A 13,268-nucleotide genomic window follows, 5' to 3' on the forward strand; every position below is an offset into this window, starting at 1 on the left:
TCTGTGGAATAGTCAAGCCATGGATAGGAGAATAGGAGAAAAGGGGCAATGCATATTTTATTTGTATGATATTCAAGAACAGGCACACCTGATGGATGGTGGTGGGAATCAGGACAGTGGCTGTCTCAGGACGGGGACTGCATCCACTAGAAAGGGGCAGGAGGGATTTTCTTGGGGGAATGATCTGTTCCATATCTTGATTCAGGTGGTGCTACACTGGTCTTTAAATTTGTTAAATCATATTTTGCATTTCACTTAATGAAACTTTGCTTCATTAAGAATGTTTTTAATATGAAAATCTTTATTAATAAGTGCAAGTTCTGAAGACAGGTGGCCTGGCTTCAATCCTTTCTCTTCCGTCTGCAGGAGTTGGCTGCGGCTGCCTTAGCAAATGACCACAACCTGATGCCTTTAAACGACACAGCTTCATTCTGTTACGGGTCTGGAGGGCGGAAATTCTAAGTTAGTGTTGCTGGGCTAAGGCATTGGCAGGGCCGTGCTGCTCTGGAGGGTCTGGGGGAGAATCTCTTCTTGCCTTTTCTGGCCCCCGGTGTCTGCCAGCATTCCCTGGCTCATGACCCCTCCCTCCGTCTTTAAAGCAACCTCGTAGCTTCTTGCTCCGTGGAAACAGCCGTTCTGCTCCTGTAGCATAGCTTCCTCTGTGTTCTTCTTTAGGGTCTCTTGTCATTGCATTTAGGACATGCCAGGACAATCGCTTCATCTGAAAATCCTTAAACCCAACCTGGTGTGGTGGCTTACGCATGTAATCCCAGCACTTTGGGGGGCCGAGGCAGGTGGATCACCTCAAGTCAGGAGTTTGAGGCCACCTGGCCAACATGGTGAAATCCCATCTCTACTAAAAATACAAAAATTAGCCAGGTGTGGTGGCATGTACCTGTAATCCCAGCTACTCAGGAGGCTGAGGTGGGAGAATTCCTTGAACCTGGGTGGCAGAGGCTGCAGTGAGCTGAGATCAGACCGCTGCACTCTGGCCTGGGTGAGAGAGCAAGACTCTGCCTCAAAAAAAAAAAAAAAAAAAATAAAAAAAAAATCCTTAAACCCATCATTTCTGAAAAGCCTCTGGCCATATAAGAAACTTCTGGCCCTGGGACAGTCACACTGAACCTTAATCACCTCTTTAAAGTCCTGTCTCCAAATACAGTCATAGTCTGGGCTACTGGAGAATACGGCTTCAAGAGATGAGTTTTGTTTTGTTTTGTTTTGTTTTGAGACAGAGACTTACTCTGTCGCTCAGAATGGAGTGCAGTGGCAGGATTTTGGCTCACAGCAACCTCCACCTCCTGGGCTCAAGCAATTCTCCTGCCTCAGCTTCCCGAGTAGCTGGGACTACAGGTACGCAGCACTACCACCTGGCTAATTTTTGTACTTTTAGTAGGAACAAGGTTTTACCATGTTGGCCAGATTGGTCTCGAATTCTTGACCCCAAATGATCCACCTGCCTTGGCCTCTCAAAGTGCTGGGATTACAGGTGTGAGCCACCGTGCTGGGCCAAGAGATAAATTTTGAGGGAGCCACAGCCCAGTTCATAACACAATATGTAGCAAAACAAATCCAAAAGGGAAGAATAGTAAACAGTGAAAGGTGGGGAAAGAAACGGCAGCTCTGGTGGGTGTGTCTGCTCCTGTGAACACAAGCTCAGGGACGTTCCCTCCACGTGAATGAACCTTGAACAGAGGGAAGTGGGGAAATGGACTCTGGGCACAGGAAGGATGGAGGGTGTGGGTGACAGCACTCAGGCCACCACCTGGCAGAGGCAGCTAGCAAACAGGAGATCACGAAAGCCGCATGTGTGTGGGTGGAGGGGGCTGAAGAAAGAGGGCCCCTGTGTCTCCTCCATCCATCATTTGAGGGTGCAGACACCAGGACTTGACTTATACCCAATACCATCCCATGTTTACGTGAAGTGATGGGTCTCAAACTGTGGAACTTGGACTGACCTCTCACTATTACCTGGAAACGTGTTGGCAATGCAGATTCTCAGGCCCTGCCCAGATCCCCGAAATCAGAAACTGCAGGGCGAGGAACAGCGGGTGTTGCACCAAGCCCTTCGGGTGATTCTGCTGCCCCTGGAAGTTTGAGAACTGCTATTGTAATTTTGCTGAACTGAACTTGAACTGAGTGGCCCTGCACAGAACCTGGGTATAGAAGCCTGCCATAACACCAGGTCGTGGGGCGAATCTTCGTGTGATCTTCAGAATTGGATCCCAGCCCAGACACCCTGCACCTATAGGATGGGGACCTCTCAGGTGGAACTCAGTGTGTGAGTTTCCTGGAACTGCTATAACAAAGAACCACAAACTCAGTGGCTTCAAACAGCAAATGCCTCCCATCACATGGTATCCTCCCTGTGTGTCTTTACATCATCTTACGTCTGTGCCTGTGTCCACATTTCCCTCGTAGAAGGACAGCTTTCGGATTTAAGGCATGCCCTACTCCAGCATGACCCCATCTTCTTATATCTGCAAAGACCCTCTTTCCAAATAAAGTCACATTCCCAGGAACCAGTGGTTGGGATCTTAACATCTCTTTTCAGGGGGCACAACTGAAGCCTCCACACACAGCATTTCTGTAGCAGTGCCAGGAACGACGTCAGCGCTTTGAGCAGCCTTTGCTCTGCAGGGGCATATGGGTAGGCCGAAGGATCTGCCCAGTGATGAGTTTCTCAGAAAGCATTTGTTCCTCCAAGGAGGGGGACTTCACTCTGGAGAAACTGGCTGGACTCTCAAACCCTTGAGAGGTAAATGGCAGCTTCTCAGCACCTGCAAAATAGAGAAAATGAGGAAATACTTTAAGTCGTTTGAACCAACCATTGCCTGTTTAACTTCACTGAATGGAATAGAGAAAAAGGAGAAGCAGAAGTTAGATCTTAATGACTTTTTTATTTTGCCTGAAGGCAATTTAATAAAATGAGAGGTGGGTGGGAGCATTAGTGAGGGTGGTCTGAAAATAAATGTGGTAACTGTCCCTTGCATCTGGACGGAATGTACTGGAAGGAAGTCATATATGTTTAATGATGTGTTTGTTAGTATTTGAGTTCCTTGTGACTAGCTGGGGGCCATTCCTTTAAGAGCATGCTTTTAGGGGAAAAAATCCGCTCTTGGGGAAAGAAAATGAACGAATCCAAACCTCCGCAAACACTTTGTATATTGCACTCTGCTGCACTTTGGCTAAAGCGATGGTGAAGCGGGTGACCTCACCTCCCACAAGCAATATCTTGTACAACCTCAGAGGGAAGAATGGGGTCAGTCTGGGGGATGTAGCCCCATCTGGAATTTTCTGAGTTTCTGGCTGCTTGAACATTGCTTGTGTTTCCTTTTATAGAGTGAGTGACTGCTGTCTCAAGGCAAAGGCTTTATCCTTAATATTCCCCTTGCAATTTGACTTTTAACTATTTAATCCAAAGCTATCTTCAAAAATATAAGTAGTCTTGGAAAAATATTCAGGGTAGGCAGGCCTTGCAGGCATGGCCCAGAAGAGCATCTGCAACAACTCAGTTTCTTGGGATGCCTCCTGGTCTGCAGGTTGCCAAGTTAAGCTGTGTTCTGTGATTTAACCACTCTATCCAACACTAATAAGGCCTGTCTTCCAGGCAGGCTGTCAGTCAGCAAACTGTCTTGGCACAAGAACTCTGTCTTAAGGCATAAAGTAGCCTGAACAATGTCCCCTCTCTTCCCCCAAAAAGCCTGTGTCCAAATCCCTGTGAACAGGTTACTCTATATCGCTGATGTGATTAAATAAAGTATCCTGTGGTGGGAAATTATACTGGATTATCTGAGTGGACCCTGAAGCATAGAAGACTATATGCCTCCCCAGGACATGCCATGTTGGCAACAGGATTATTTTAAGCTGAAGGCAATTGCAAAGAAGTATATCTAAGAAAAGCTCTCTGCCTTCCCTGTTTGTTGAAAAGCAGAACATAAACTGGTAAAGGTCTCCCCCTCCTTTCTCTACCAGGAAGGACAGATGTTAATCACCAGAGACATCTAGACCCTTCTAAGCCTGTGATGGCACCAGGGGCATCAACAAATTTTATTAACTAGCCTTTATCTACTATTTGTTTTTCCATATATTTTTCTTCCCATAATGTGTCCTCCCCCTTGAAACTCAGTCTTTTTCCCTTGTCTTGTCACTTCTCTACAAAATTGATTGTTCCTTTGTTAAAATTCAATGTAAGCCCAAGTTCTATCCACCCCTCTGAGTTACTCATCACTGAGTGCTCTCATGCATAGTTAAGATGCACACATTAATAAACTTCTGTCTGCTTTTCTCTTGTTAATCTGTCCTTCAACAGTGTCTTAGTCCATTTTCCACTGCTATAACAGAATGCCACAGACAGAGAATTTGTTTCCAAAAAGAGAGACTGATTTAGCTGAGAGTTCTGGGGGCTGGGAAGTCCCAGCACTTGGCCCTTGCATCTGGCGAGGTTCGCCCCATGGCAGAAGGCAGAAGTGAGCATATGAGACAGGGAGAGGAAATCAGGCTGAACTCATTTTTTTCATCAGGATCCCACTTCTGAGATAACTAACCCACTCTCACAATAATGTCACTAATCTATTAATCACCTCTTCAAGGCCCCACCTCCTGTTACATTATATCACATCACATTGGCAATTAAATTTCAACATGAGTTTTGGAAGAGACATTCAAACCATTAGCAATTAGTCTCACTTGTAGGGCCATAGTGGGGAACTTAGGACAGCGAGAGTAGATGCTTCTTCCTCCTTTATGGCCCCCAAATTTTGTGTTTGTAAAGCCACTAAGTCTATGGTAGTTTATTACAGCAGCTGCAAGGAAACTAACACAGGGATATTGGAAACTGGGTAGTACTGATTAGCCCACCCTGTCACCCTTTTGGGGAGCACGAGGAAAAGACTAACCAAGAGTTGGCAAGGACAGAGCAGCCTGCCACAGGAGGAGGCCAGACGTGGGAGCCATGTGGCCATGGGCCTGTGACTAACAGAAGCCATATGTCATAGGAATAGAGAAAAGAGCCTCCATGCTTGAGGAGCAAGGAAGATGGTGCCACCAGCCCACTGCATCGGCCCCTCCCTGCGTGCTCACACCTCTGTGCCGCATGGCTGGTGGCTGGTGGGAAAGTTTCCGTCCACCAGACATCCCAGTCAAACACTTAGGGCCAAGTGAGCATGAGCTTCAGACTCTCTTCGGTGCACAGAGCAGCTAGTGCCAGGGTGGGCTGGGGCTATGTTGTACGACCTTTCCATCCTTATCACCCTCCAGAAAGAAAAACTAATCAATTTGAAATTAATTTAATTTCTTCCCAACAAAGGAGATTCAATACCAAAGAGTAAGACTGTGCTGTCGAAGATGAAGATTTAAAAGGCCACAAACCATTATGATATCTGAGATTTGTTGGCCACTCAAGGACCAGTTTCCTGCCCTTTGGGGACAGCATCACCCCCATTAAGGATGCGGGGTGGAGGGAAGGTGAGGCTGCCGGTGAAGAGTAAGTGCACACAGCAGTTTTTGGCTACAGACCGCTGTCTGGGCTGGCCCATGGCCTGCTGCAGTAAAATCTTTCCTGCTCACATGAAAACATGATTGTGTTGGGAGGTCCACTTTTTTCTCCACCTCAAATGTGTACAAGTTTAGCTGCTATAATGAAATCGAGATCGTTCTTCTATAACAGCTGATAATATTCGGGCCTCATCAGACTTCACTCTTATTTTTTGAACTCTGCAATGTTTGATGTGGGAAATTATTTTATTTCCTTTTAGGCTTTCCATCATTCCATAAATGTTCCTCTCCCTCTCTTTCTCTCTCCCCTACTTCCTAACTGAAGCGGGAGGAAGGGGGGTCTTTGTCACTTCTTTTCACACTCCCAACCTGCAAAGTACTAGCTAGTGTCTTAGAATCTTAAAGGGTTGGAGCTTCTCTGGCTGGGCTCTCTCTGTTTGTTGAAAAGCCTTTTTTGTTTTCCTGGAAATCATTGTTTATATGAGACAAAAAATGTTATATTCATGGCAAAGTTGAAATCCTGAAAGATTAAAGATAAATATCTACTCATAGACCTGGCAAGTAGAATTAATGCTACATTTCTTTCGTCAACAGATACTTTCTGAGCCCCAGTTAGGGGTGGGCTAGCGTTCCCAGGAACTGGAACTTCATGCAGACAAGGTGGAAGATTTCTGCTCTTGTGGTTTTCCAGTGCTGGGGCCTCAGTGCCTTGCAGGTGAAATGCAGATACCCGAAGCAAGCTGAAGCAAGCTCCATGGCCTATGGCACTGAAGGGCAGCCACCTGCTGTCCTCTGGGCTGTGGAGTCATTTTGGAGCATCTCACCCATTCTTGTTGCCACATTTTTTGAGGGATATCGACCAGCTCAAGTCTGCTGGAGAGGAAACAGGCTGGGAAGGCCTCAGGAAGCCACAGCCCATAAGGAAGGAGAGAAATGTGGGGCAGTGAGTCTGGAAATGCACACCCTCAAAGGTGCATCTGAGCTGTTCTCAGAGGCTGCAGGAAGATCTCAAGTAGGAAGAGTTAGACGTGAGTTATCTGCTGCAGAGTTCAGGACAAGGAGTGTCCTTGGAAGCTCTGGAGAGGTGGCTTTCAGCCTTGGAGAGGAGGCCAATGTGTGTGAGGTTGAAGAATTCCCCCCTCTTTGCAAAGATAATCACATTCTAATCTCTGGAACCTGTTAATACGTCACTTTATATGGCAGAGACTTTGCAAATGTGATTAACTTAAGGGTCTTGGACGGAAGTTTGTCCTGTTTCATCCAGGTCGGCTCTAAATGCTCTCTCCAGTGTTCTTCTAAGAGGTGGGCAGAATGAGATTTTACATAGACAGAAGAGAAGAGGGCCATCTGATTGAGGAAGCAAGATGCTACACTGTGGGCTTTGAAGATGGAGGAAGGAAGGGAGAAGGAGCCAAGAAATGCAACAAATGTAGCTCCAGATGCTGGGAAAGGCAAGGAAACAGATTTTCCCCTGCAGCCCCCAGAGGGAGCTGGCTCAGGGAAACTGGTTTTGGACTTCTAGCTTCCAGAACTATGAGAGGATAAATTGCTATTTTCTTAAACTCCCAAGATTAAAATAATCTGTTACAGCAACAAGAGAAAGCTAATCTACCATGCTAAACAAGTTCTTTGGGATGTAGTGAGGTCTCCATTTCCAACAGTGATCCAAGTTGGATGGCTTCTCAGAGTGTGTCCATAAAAGAGATGGTGACCCTGGGGGGAAGGTTGCACAGGAGAATGACTGAGCCCCTCGTAGCTCTAAGGATGTGGGATTAGTTTGCCAAGGCTGCCATAACAAAGAACCACAGACTGGATGTCTTAAACAGCAGAAATTTATTGCCTCCTAGTCCTGGAGGCTGGAGTCCAAGACCAAGGTGTGGCAGGGTTGGTTTCTCCTGACTTGTAAATTTCTCCTGAGGTCTCTCTCCTCGACTCATAGATGTCGTCTTCTCCCTGTGTCCTCACAGGGTCATCCCTCTGTGTGTGTTTCTGTCTCCTCTTCTTCTGAGGACACCAATCAGACTGGATTAGGGCCTCACCGAAATAGCCTCACTTTACCTTAGTTACCCCTCTGCAGACCCCATATCCGAACAGATCACATTCTGAGCTACCAGGGGTTCAGGCTTCAACATATCAGCTTTGCGAGACACACTTCCACTCTGACAGCTATGTTGTACAATGACATCACTGTCATACCTATTTAAGGTATTTCTATACACACCTCTGCTTTGGATTTGAGAGCTTAATTTATTTATTTTGTAGAGATGAAATGTTTGAACCCCTCGTAGCTCTAAGGATGTGGATTAGTTTGCCAAGGCTGCCATAACAAAGAACCACAGACTGGGTATCTTAAACAGCAGAAATTTATTATCTCCTAGTTCTGGAAGGGATCTTGCTATGTTGCCCAGGCTGGTCTCCAACTCCTGGCCTCAAGCAATCTGCCTGCCTCCACTTCCCAAAGTGTGGCATTATAGGCATGAGCCACTGTGCCTGGCCCTGAATTTGGGAGCTTCATAGGGCAAGTAAAAAGAGGGGGGAACAAGTTCAGAAGTAAAAAACCCACCATGTCAGGAAGTCCTTACAGCTTTAAGCTTCACATTTAATCACTTCCCACAGGGAGGAGCAGGCTGGGTGTGCTCCAGCCTCTGGAAGCTCCAGCAGCCCCGGAGATGAGGGTGGTCTGCCCTGCACACTCCCTGCCCTAGCCCCTCCTAAGCCTTCTGACACACAGCAAACCACACTTAGCTGTCCATGATGAATCGGAGCCTCTGCCAGACAGCCAGCCAAGCCGACGCTAACCCACCCCACAGCCTGAAATAGAAACTTGCTTGGTTTCCAGTGTGTGACAAAGAAGGAAGGTATTTAATTTTGAAAGGAGCTGAGCCAGCTTTATTGTGGGTCATTTTTTTCTGGAGCAAAATCCTCTCTAGTTTTCTCCCCAGGCTCATCTTCCTTCTGATCTATGGATTGGCATTTTGGATGGGATAATTTTCTGGTGTTGGGGGCTGTCGCATGTGCTGCAGGATGTTAGCAGCACCCCTGCCTCTACCTGCCAGATACCAGCAGCACCACTGCTCCTTTAGTGCCAACAAAAAATGCCTCCAGAAATTGCCAGTGTCCCCTGGGGGAAACAGCACCCCGCCATTGAGAAGAACTGGTCTAATTAAACAGTAGAGGAAACAGATTAAGTAGGAAGAATGGGCTGGTGTCCTGGCTGTGCCTCCTCTGTTGGGAGTACAACAGGCTGAGATGTGTACTTGGCGTCTTATGATGCTGGATGCAGATGCAGGGACTGCCGGGGAAGGCAGGAGCCTCTTCAGTGGTGTGCAAGGAGGACAGATGTCCACAGTTGATTTTCTTTAATTGTATTGTTTTGTGACAGACAGGGACTCTCTATTTTGCCCAGGTTGGCCTTGAACTCCTGGGCTTGAGCCTCTACCTTAGCTTCCTAAGTAGCTGACACTACAGGCACATGCCAACACGCCTGCCTTCTTCACTGGGTTTTGAATCAGACAGTTTTTCCACTGGTCCCCTGAGTGGTTTAGAAGCCCATGCTTGAGGCTCCAGAGGAGACTAGAGAGTGTCCTCGGAAGACACGTGGGACCATCTTCACACCTCCCCCATGATGCCCTGTGTGAAGGGCCCCACTCACTTCTGTAAGCTGATATCTCTGCATATCCCTCCTTCCTTCCCCTCCAGCTGCAAAATACTGGTTGCTCCTTAAATACTCCAGACCACCTACCCCAGGGCCTTTGCACATTTTCCCCATACAAAGCTTTTCCCCTCTATTTTTGCTTGCCTGGCTCCCTTTCCTCACTGAGGTCTTAGCTTGGCATCCCCTGAGCCCCACTCAGTTGCTCTGCAGTGCATAACCCACCTGGTGTTCTTTATAGCACCCTGGGCTGTGATTTGAAAGCTGGGTTTCCTGGCTTAGGGCTGTAGGTCTCAAGGTCCTCAGCACCACGAGAGCAGAGTCTGTTTGTCTCATTTGCTGCTGATTCCCAACCTCGAGAACACAGAGCAGAAACTCTGCGAAGTTATTGAATGAAAAGGAATGAATGATGCAGCCTGCAGTCCTCCTGAAAGATGTGAGTCCAAAGATCAGAGGGGCGCCTTCCAGCCCATTGTTTTTCCCATAACCCTTTGGGCCTGGACTGGCTCCCATTAAAAGGCAGACATTCTTGGGACTCATCGCCCCTTTCTTGGGATTGGTGGAGCGCCGTCTGAGAGTGGTGTGGGCCTCGGCTGCAGGCAGGGGTCTGGGCGACACCATCGGCAGTGGATCTACAGGAAGGCTGGGGAAGGCGTATGGAAGCCCCAGCTGGCAGCTACACTGGGGCTGGCCCTGCCTGTGTCCTCCCATCTTGCTCTCTACAGCCAAGGGAGTTTTCAAAGGTGAGGGAAGTACTAGCACCAGCCCCGGCCTCCAATCCAGAGCAAGAGACGCCACCCAAGAGCACTGATCTCACCCGCTCCCACCCTCTGTTCCGGATCAAGAGACACCCACCCAAGGGCACCAACCTTTGCCTGCCCCCCATGATCACAAGTGGGGTCTTCATGGAGAACAGCTCTTCTGAGGCTTATCTTGCCCTCCAGAAGAAATCTCTTCCTTCTTTCTGCCCAGAGCATAGAGGGAGGGCAGAAAAGTAATGGAGGTGGGAAGGTCCATAGTGGCGTTGAAGAAAGCCATGCCTAAGTGATCTCTCCACCCCATGAGAGGTGTCATCACTGGGGAAATACGGTGCCCAGCCTTGTATCTCAAGTGGGGTAACTCAGCCCTGCTAAACTTCACTGCCTTTCCTCTCGCGTACATTATGTTATATGGTATCTCCCCTAGGTGTGGCCAAAAAGAGAGCTTTCTAATGAGGCATCCTGGAAACTGATGGGAATTGCATTCTTATCTATCTCCCCCACCTCTTGTGCCCCAGGACATGGACTCAGAGTGACCCAGACGACTGAAGCAGAGAGGATGAAGCTCACTGTGGTAAGTTAGCATCACTCCGGATCAGCCCCAGTGAAGACAGCGAGAACTGCCTACACATGAAAAAATGTGGCAAACTTACCTGTAAAGCTTATCTGACAATTTTGTCTATATTTGATCTATTCAGTCCTTCACAATTGCTACTTTACCAAAATCCATGCGGGTGCATCATAAAGAGAGAAGATTGATGACCAAATGGTTCTGGACAAATCAAGGTAAAAAGATTGTACTGTATTTCACAGGGATTATTTTTGGAATGTAATGGCTGGTCACTCCCTCGACTGTGTGTATCTCTTAACACATAATTCTGAAATGTGCCCTGCACCATGAAGATACACATGAGATGGGCGTTCGTTACTTCTTCAGTCATGCTGGAGACTCTCAAAAATAACACTTTTGAAAGATCTTTATTCTTGACACTTTATTTTTCATTTAAAACTCAAACAGCAGCATACTTCTTTTGAGGTTTGAGTTTAGGCAGTTCCTTTTCAAAAGAATACGTACACATGGCCAACACGCATATGAAAAAAAATTACTTATGATTAGAGAATGCACATCAAAACCACAATGAGATTCCATCTTATACCAGTCAGAATGGCTACTACTAAAAAGTCAAAAAATAACAGATGCTGGTGAGGTTATGGAGAGAAAGGAATGCTTCCACACTGTTGATGGGAGTATAAATTAGGCCAGCCACTGAAGAAAGCAGTGTGGTGATTCTAAAGAGCTAAAAACAGAACTACCATTCAACACAGTAATCCCAATACTGGGTATATACCCAAAGAAATAGAAATTGTTCTGTCATAAAGACATATGCACGTGTATGTTCATTGCAGTAGTAGTCACAATAGCAAAGATACAGAATCAACCTAAATGCCCATCACTAATAGACTGGATAAAAACACATATACCATGGAATACTATGCAGCCATAAAAAAGAATGAGATCATATTATTTGCAGGAACGTAGATGAAGCTGGAGGCCATTATTTTTAGCAAGCGAATGGAGGGACAGAAAACCAAATAACTGCATGTTTTCACTTATAAGCGGGAGCTAAATGATGAGAACATATGGACACATAGAGAGGAACAACACGCACTGGGGCCTACTTGAGGATGGAGGGTGGGAGGAGGGAGAGGATCAGGAAAAATAACTAATGGATACTAGGCTTAATACCTGGGTGATGAAATAATCTGTACAATAAATGTCTGTAACTCAAGTTTACATATATAACAAACCTGCACATGTACCCTGAACTTAAAAGTTAAAAAAAAGAAGAGTTTAGAGCAGTTCATTGTTCTTGAAGAGGCGCACATGAAGTCCTTTATCTTGAGCCACACTGCTTTACAGTGCTTTGGTACTTATCAAAAGTACTGAACAACAAAATGCTTCTTAAAAACTTGGGCTTGCCATGCAATTAAAAATGAAAGAGTGGTTTTTAGATTAGGATTAATTTTATGACCAAAGAGAGGGTCGAGTTACTTTGAACATTCTGCAGTTGACAGTTTATTACACAAGAACAAAGGCGTCGGTGCGTAAAACTTATGTCACAGCGACAGTAACTTAAAACAAATCTCAGGGCCATCACATTTGTACAGTTGAGACTTTTTTCCCCAAGAAGGAAGGCTGCACCTGCCCCTGCAAAGACAGATCATTGCATGACCCTAAGGAAACCGCCTAACTCAGTTGGAACGATACCAGTTTTGTGATTAAAGGAGGGCTTGGGTCAAGCCAAGCATTAGTTTTGAGAGTAACTTGGCTGTTTCGGGAGCAGCAGTGTTGGTATAAAAGACAGGTTGGGGAAGACCCAGGCCACTGGGCCACCCAGGCCATTTCTAAAAGTGTGCTCCCGAGTCCTCAAGATATATTCCTACTTGGAACAAGTATCAGAATTTTATTCCTTTTTAAGGCTGAATACTATTCTACATTTTTTTATTCATTCATTGGTCATTGGACATTTGGGTGAAAACCAGAATTTTTAATCTTACTAGCTCACATGTGCATAAGACATGAGCTTGTTCATAGGAGCCAGTAATATTTTTAAAAGTCAGTTTCTTCTTTAGAATAAGAGCATTTTAAGCAACTTTACTGAAGCAAATTGCCCAACCTCTTTAATCATGTGGGAAAAACAGATAAAATTCAAAAGTCTAAGTAGGCAACAGCATGTATTTAAATCATAGCGAACATGTAAATAGGAGTATCATTTCTCCCCCACTCCTCCACTTCAGGTTTTTTTTGTTGTTGTTCTGGAAAAATATTCGGGGTACAAAGACTGCATTTCAAAAATAGAATTTATGAGCCTAATCATCTTAACAGGGAACATAAATGCCAAAACAGCCTCTATGAGTCATTTCTTGGATTCTAAAAGGAATTCATTTCAAACAGGAGTTTTCTCGTCTTTGAGGTTCGTTTTAAGAAGTTCCAAAAGCAAATAGCAAAATAACAAAACGCCTGGAGCTGCAGATCTTGAAGCACCCTTCAAAATAGCAGCCTCGGTGTCAGACGTGGGAGGCTGGCTCGGGGCTGGAGGGGTCTCCATTCCTCTCCTAGGACTGTGGACCATGAGAAGATCATTCCATTTACGAAACCATGATGCTAAGGAAGGGGTGGAGGGGTCTGGGGAATGGGAATGAGAGAAAGCAAACAAAAGGATCTTTGAGCTTTTTAAAAGCCACGAGTATTTTTTGGAAAGGAATCCCATGCAGTAGCAACAAAATGATTCTGCTGATTTTTCTTTCTTACTTTTTTTTCTTTTTGAGACGGAGTTTCGCTTCTGTTACCCAGGCTGGAG

Source organism: Sapajus apella, unplaced genomic scaffold (genome assembly GCF_009761245.1).
Source record: "Sapajus apella isolate SASKATOON/1434 unplaced genomic scaffold, GSC_monkey_1.0 scaffold8, whole genome shotgun sequence".
Classification (NCBI taxonomy): Eukaryota; Metazoa; Chordata; class Mammalia; order Primates; family Cebidae; genus Sapajus; species Sapajus apella.